Here is a 7,590-nt window from a genome sequence, read left to right on the forward strand (position 1 = left end):
CAAAAACATTTATATATATATATATATATATATATATATATATATATATATATATATATATATATATATATATATTATCAGATATGTATGATAATACATTTATATATACGTATTCTGAAACGATCTTCTATTTTTAGACTGTCCAAATATGAAATGAAGAGACCTCTTTCAGTGAAAGAACCGCAAGCTGTACTGGAGGATGATTCTGATTTAGAAGAAGCGGATGAGATAGATGCAGTTTATATACCTTCTTTAGTTGATGTATGCAGTTTATATATCTCTTTTAGTTGATGTGTTAACAGATGCAGAGGATTTGGATGATAATCTTCTTATAGAGGTCTTGTAAACCTAAGAAATATATCTGTTTTTATGTTGTAACCTCGGAAACCTTTTTTGGATGGTGCTAGAAAAGTCACCAATGGAAAAACTACGGACGACAGCCAGATGGTTGGTGGAGAGCGAGTCGTGGGTTCGAAACTAGCTTTTGGAACCGGGAATGGGTCCAACGGACGAAAAAAGTAAAGATTGGACAGGATAAGATATATTAGAAAAGATACAGAAATAAACAAAAAGAGAAATGGGTAAAATTACCAAAGATAAGATAAGATAAAAAAAGGGCGCCACTTAATCCAAGGAAAGATATTAACAGTTAATTAGTAAATAAATTTTGTCAACACACTACATAAACAAATAATAAATATATTAGGTGGACTCCTACTTACCTACGAAGCTTAATCAGCCTGATCTTTCTCCTGGTCGAAGGTATAATAATAATTTAATGTAATAAGCAAATATTCAAGAGGCAAATATGTAAGAGGTTGTATTTTATCAGAAAACTTATGAGGAGTCGAGAAATAAAATTCATAAATAAAACAAAACAATATATTCAACAACCCAATTAAATAGGCGGCTGAATGTAAACACAAGTAAAAAAAATGCACCATCAATTAATAAATGGTTGTATACATATGGAAATAAACAGTATTATGATCAAGAAATACCTTTACAGATACAATATAATAAAATTATCCACAAATTAAATTACCAGCGAAGAGAGCCTGGTAGTATTTAAAAAAATTCAACTAAAGCTGATTAAAGAAATATCTCTTCGCTGTTTATAGGCTTATCTCGAGATAACGGGTACAATAAAGTTAAAAATGGATAGCAATTATAGCAAATAAAACAAAAGTATTTAAATTTAAATTCAAAAGAATACAAAAAGATTACAATAATTCTGTAGTATAAAAATGAAACCAACCCGCACTTGGTTGTAAGTCAAATGTCTGTCTCGCACTGTTTTTAATTTAATTAACTGTTTTTACTGAATATTGAATGTTTCTTAATTATTATTTGTGAGATGTTCTTAATAACTGATTGAAATTTCGTATAAAAGAATTAAATGTTCTTTTAATTGAATTGATAAATCGGTAGTTAACCTTAACTACAGGTGAAGAAATGGTTGACGCAGATTCGTCCAGGATTGAGTAATATGATTACAATATTATTCGCCCAGATAATTGAAGGTAATATGATTACGATAACTTACAATAAATCTCGATGACTGCTGCACTATTTCACTAATTCTACTATACTTTACTAGTATCAAGCACTGAAGGTATTTAAAATGAAGGTACTTTATAACAATATTTAATCTAATATGGTATTAAATTAAGGTATTTCAAAGATTTAAGTGTATACACACTTAAAGAAAAAATTCACAGAGAACTATAAGATAAGCAAGCGTCTTTACTCGAAGACTGTCCTGCCCAGAGTCCTTTTCTTCCTCTCCAAATTTAACAAGCTTCCAAAAAAAGTTAAATATCCCCCACTTAAAAATGACAACTTGCCTAAAAGAAGGCCAGGCTGTTTCCATTTCTAGGAAGATACTCGAACATATAAAGGTTTTAGGTAAGTAACGGGACTCTTGTAGTTGGGAACCGTGAGAAAAGATAGAACCTTTTGAATTAGGTTCTTTCAAAAAGATACTGTAAAGAGCTTTTATGACTGTGTTCACCAAAGTTATCAAAAAGGACCCGCCTGAAACCGAAAAAGGTAAACAAAGCTCTACCATAAAATATTCTACTTCGGCCTCTTTTGATGAGTACCACCATCCGTACTTTGAGAACTCCGTGATAGTCGGTATGTTCCAATAAAATTTGCTGAGGCTGAGAGAGCCCACCTGCATATCTATTTGCGGATACGGCCATGGGCGTATCAGCAACAGGGGTAACGGGATTAAAAATTATTTACTATTTTAGTTATAAAAAAAATTTTACAATGTATAACTCTTATTACTTACGTATTTAGTAAAGTGCAATGCCACGTTTTTCTGTATAGGATATGTTTCTCATTTTTTTTAATTCCGTAATAATCTTTGTTTTTTGTGTATGTATAACCTAAAAATTTGTATGTTCAGTACTCTATTAATCATATGAAATTAGGGTATTTTGGTTTTTTTGAGAGTAACCTTTCTTAAACCAATCTTCTCATAGGTCAAGTGTCTAGTTTTCCTGGCAACTCGACCAAGAACTAGATGACGCTCTTAATTTTTCCCCTTTCTTTTAGTACCAAATTCTGTCATTTTCATAGGTACGTTTCAATTCCCTACATGTTTTAACTATACTCCCATCCCAAATCTATAGACTCACGTCCCAAAGCTCACCACTGTGTCCTTTAAAACACCTGCGTGCCGATGTGCAAGGTGAACCTACTTGCACCTAACTTTTCATTATTTTGTTATTCATTGATTTTCTTCTTTCTTCCATGAGTTGTGTATATTGTCGTTCATCCAACTTCTCCTCTTCTCTTTCTTTTCTATTAGATGTTCTTATCTGATCTTGTTAAAGGTTTCACATATATTCTGGAGTGATTCTTGTGGATCTTATGTTTGCTCCATGACAATAATAATGCTCCATAATACAGATGACATAGAAAAACTTCATATAGAGTCTTTAGATTAAGTTGTGCAACAAATAATGACATGTATATTGTAACGTTATAAACGTCACATCTCTATTAATTTATATTTTAATAATTATTTCATTTTAATTTCTTTATTAATTTATTAATTTCTTTATCTTCAGTTTAATTTTTACTATTTTTTTATTTATAAAAATAGTTGGCGCCCCCTGTTTTTCCCTTCTTCCTCTGTCTTTATTTTTTTTCTCTCTTTCTGTCCCATAGAATAAATATTCGCCCTCTCACTTTTGTTCGGCAGACTATTCTGTTCCGTGTTGACTGACAAGCTAGTTTCATGATATCTATAGCAACATCCTATGACATCTGTGCTAACTTCATTCAGTCTCCCACTTTCTGTCAAAACAACTTTTCTGTAGTGGGATTATTTTTTGCCTCTTTTTGAAATTTATAAAAGAAGGCAAAAATTATTATGACTCATTTGTATAGTCTACAAATTCTCTTGGGTTTACTGGACAGTTTATTTTTATTGGACATATCAAAACTTTACTGGACAGTTTATTTTTATGGGACATATCAAAACCGTATTGGTTTATTGAACATATCAAAACCTTACTGGACATATCGAAATTTTATTGGTCTTATTGGCATATTTGGACATACAGCCACGTGTGACTGCAGCTCTCCAGAAGCCACAACTTCTAATTCCACAACTTCTAATTGGAGGATCCAACAGCTAGAGCACACAAGCCGCCCATCGAAGCAATAAGTAACACTTATAACTAGACTTCGGCAAATATGCATATTGCATATTTTGCATATTGTGCATATTTTATGCAAATATTTCATATTTTGGCATATTTGTATAAAAGTTTGCATAAAGTGCATAAAAGTTCAGATTTTTATACTGTATTTGAAAATTTTTAAACATACCAATTTATTTCAATTCTTGTTTAAAATTTTGTAGTCATTTTAATCAAGAAATGATCTAAGTACGTAATCTCTACAGGTACAAAACATTTACAATTTCAAAGAAGATCAATTTAAGTAGCCCTCAACATTCTTAGAAAGTCTCGGTCACTGAGGCATTCAGTTATTGGATAATCGCTAAGGGTTCGCTCATTTGCATTTTATTATCTAATCCCCAAATCTATCTACAATTTATTGTATCTTAACAGAAGGTAAACGGCTAATAGTTTTGTTCCTAACTTAGGGATTTTCCAAAATCTCCCAGTTTATTGAATTAGATACCTAAACATTTCTAATTTGATGCTCAGATTTGTAAATCATTTTTGTTTTGATATTCAAAGCGTAAACACTCGTGGTGCATAACAAAAAGGAAGATTGTGATTTTATAATGCCTAAAACAACCAGTGCTTCAACTTGGATTAAACCTTATAAAAAGCTGTCTATGGATATGGGAAAAATCTACTGTTCAGTCTGTGGCAAAATTGTAAGTATCTAATATTTTCTATTAAATATCTAATATTTCATACATACAGGGTGTTTCCAAATGACACTTACAACGTTTGACTGTAGATGCTTCTCGAAAAATTGAACAAAACGATATAGTTAATGAGGGGTCAAACTTATTTACTTTTCGAGATACAGGGTGTTAAAATTAAAAAAAATTAAATTCTTTTAGTTAATAACAACAATAACTTTAAAACCAATAAACGTATTTACTTGAAATTTAGTACTCGTAGGTTGTTTTTAAATGAAAAATAGCTTCCTATAGTGAGAAAAAATTGTCCATGGTACAATACAATGGTGTGTATTTAGAAAAAATTTTCACCTTTACTTTTTTTTATGAAGTCAGCTATTCTAAAACACAATTATTTTTATTGTAATTGAATTAACAAAAAAAAAACTTTTGTTGAATTTTAAAATAAGTTATATGATATACTAATGGTTAGTAACAAAAACTAATTTGTGGAATAATACTGCATTTAAAACACTTAGCGAGTGTTTTTTTTTTCCAAACCAGTTATTTGATTAACCAAAAACACCTTGTATATTTTTATATTTTAAAGGTTGGGTTAAAATAAAGGTTTTTATTTTTATTTATAGATAGCATGTGAGAAGAAATTTCAGATAGACCAACATGTGAGAACTGCTTCACACATTGCAAAAAAGGAAAAATAGGAGGAAAACATCAAACTTCAATGGCTAAATGTTTCCAATCTACTTCAAAAAAATTAGATGAGCAAGAAACTTTTAATGAAGACTTGTGTCGCGCATTAGTGTCTGCAAACATACCGCTTTCAAAATTAGCAAATGTAAATTTTAGTTCGTTTCTAAAAAAATATTGCAAACTTAATGTTCCAAGTGATCGGTCTCTAAGAAGAAATAATGTGAACGGGCTATACTCGTCGGTGTTAATTAATATTAAGGAAGAAATTGCAGATAATTATTTTTACATATCTGTAGACGAAACCACTGATTCCTCAGGAAAGTATATTGCTCATTTATTGATTGATGTTCTTAAAGAAGATACCTTACCAAAATCTCATCTTATTTCATGCCAGCAACTTGAGAAAACAAATGCTTTAACAATTTCGCGTTTTATACAAGAAACATTAGCAACTTTTTTTCTTCCGACAACTATTCCTTCTAATAAATTACTGCTTATTTTATCGGATGCTGCTCCTTATATGGTGAAAGCAGGACAAAATTTAAAAATATTTTTCCCAGATTTAATACATGTTACTTGTGTAGCGCATGGATTAAACAGAGTTGCAGAGGAAATACGAAAAAAGTTTCCTCTTGTAAATACCATGATATCCAGTGTCAAAAAAGTATTTCTTAAATCTCCTATAAGAATTCAACTTTATAAAGAAATGCTACCTAACATTCCTCTTCCACCACAACCTATTTTAACGGGATGGGGAATATGGTTAGAAGCAGCTAATTTTTATGCAGATCATTTTGTTAAAATAAAGAACATAATTGATACGTTAACAGATGAAAGTTCCCAATCTCTTTTGGATTCTAAACAAACTTTTCAGAGTAACTTGCTTCAACAAGAACTTTCATTTATAAAATCAAATTTTAGTTTTGTTCAAAAAACAATTACTCAGTTAGAATCACCAAAACTGTCATTGTTCGAAAGTACAGCATTAATAAAAGAATTTGCGTCATGTTGTCGGAACGTTAGAGGTAATATTGGAAAAGATATTTTAAAAAAATTTGAAGCTACTATGGAAAAAAATAAAGGTTACCATATTCTTTCTGAAGTAGTCAGTGTTCTAGCTGGAAATATTTCGGAAACAATTAATTTAGAACCAAATGTTTTGGTTAGTTTGAAAAATGCTCCCGTTACATCAGTTGATGTTAAACGAAGTTTTTCCATATATAAATATATGTACTCAGACAGAAGCCACAAGTTTTTGTTAGAAAATTTTGAACACCACTTGGTCATTTATTGTTACCATAATTCTAAATAAGTTTATTCATACTTAAAAATGATGTAGTTACTTAAAATAAATGTAAATCTTAATGAATAGTAGGAAATATTTAGTTATGTACACTTTTTGTTTTTAAATAAAATTGTTACTATTTTACGATTTTTTTATTTATTTGTATGCATATTTTGTAAAATATTTGCATATTTTCGGGTAAACACGTGCATATTTATGCGCATATTTTCTACATTTTTATTTGCATATTTGCCGAAGTCTACTTATAACTGTTAAGCTTTGGCAGGGTTAATTATTGTGTTTTTTTTATTGATTTAAATAAATATGATTGGTTAAAATTTGTCTTATTTGCTATCAACTGAGAACTCAGGTTCAATCCCTGGTTTAAGACAAGACGAACTCACCCTTGAGATACTGAGCTAGGCAAGGTATAGACGATAAGCTCCCATGGTTGATTGAGGTATTATTTTTTACAATAGTACTTCAATTCTCTTTGGTAGTCTTATCGTTACACATTAGCGCCCAACCGTACTTGTTTTATTCAGGGAATTGTGCTCTGGGTTTTTGGTTTGGTGGCAAATAACAAACTTTAATAAATACTTTCTTATTTATATTTTTTGTGTGTTTATATTATCATTATTTGCAGTTAATTTTAATATTTCCATATTTTTGACTGTTTTTATATATTTTCACATGTTGGGTTAAAAAGTATTACCATTTTTATATATTTCAGCATATATATTTTATACTCAGATATTTTTATATGTTTTTTTCTGATGGTAGGTACTTTTATACTGCTTTAAGTGGTTTGTTTTTTTTTTAACTTAACCAGTTTTTGTGGATAGTGTATTTTAATTAATTTTTTAGTTTTTTTTAAATTATTTCTTCAAGATGCTTCCTAAACATTTAAAGACAGATGAATTATCATATGAAATTCTTATTAGGAATGTCTCTGTCCCAAATACAGTAGAGGAAAAACGAAAGATCCTTGCTGGACTTCTTTCTCAAGAAGCCAGTAACCGTAGTTTTTCTGATGTTTCTGTTAATCTATCTTTTGATGTTGATTACCAACAAGTTTTAGCTTCCTATTCTGACCTATTAAGTCTTATATCTGATTATTCAGGTACAAAATCTGATAGTAGATTCAAAGCTTTCAGTTCTCGTTTAACTCATTTGTCTGGTAGAATCTCCCGTCTACAGCCAACTTCTGTAGACGAAGAAAAATTAAAAAAAGCTATCCGCTATGATTTGTTGA

This window comes from Diabrotica undecimpunctata, chromosome 5 (assembly GCF_040954645.1).
Source record: "Diabrotica undecimpunctata isolate CICGRU chromosome 5, icDiaUnde3, whole genome shotgun sequence".
Taxonomy (NCBI): Eukaryota; Metazoa; Arthropoda; class Insecta; order Coleoptera; family Chrysomelidae; genus Diabrotica; species Diabrotica undecimpunctata.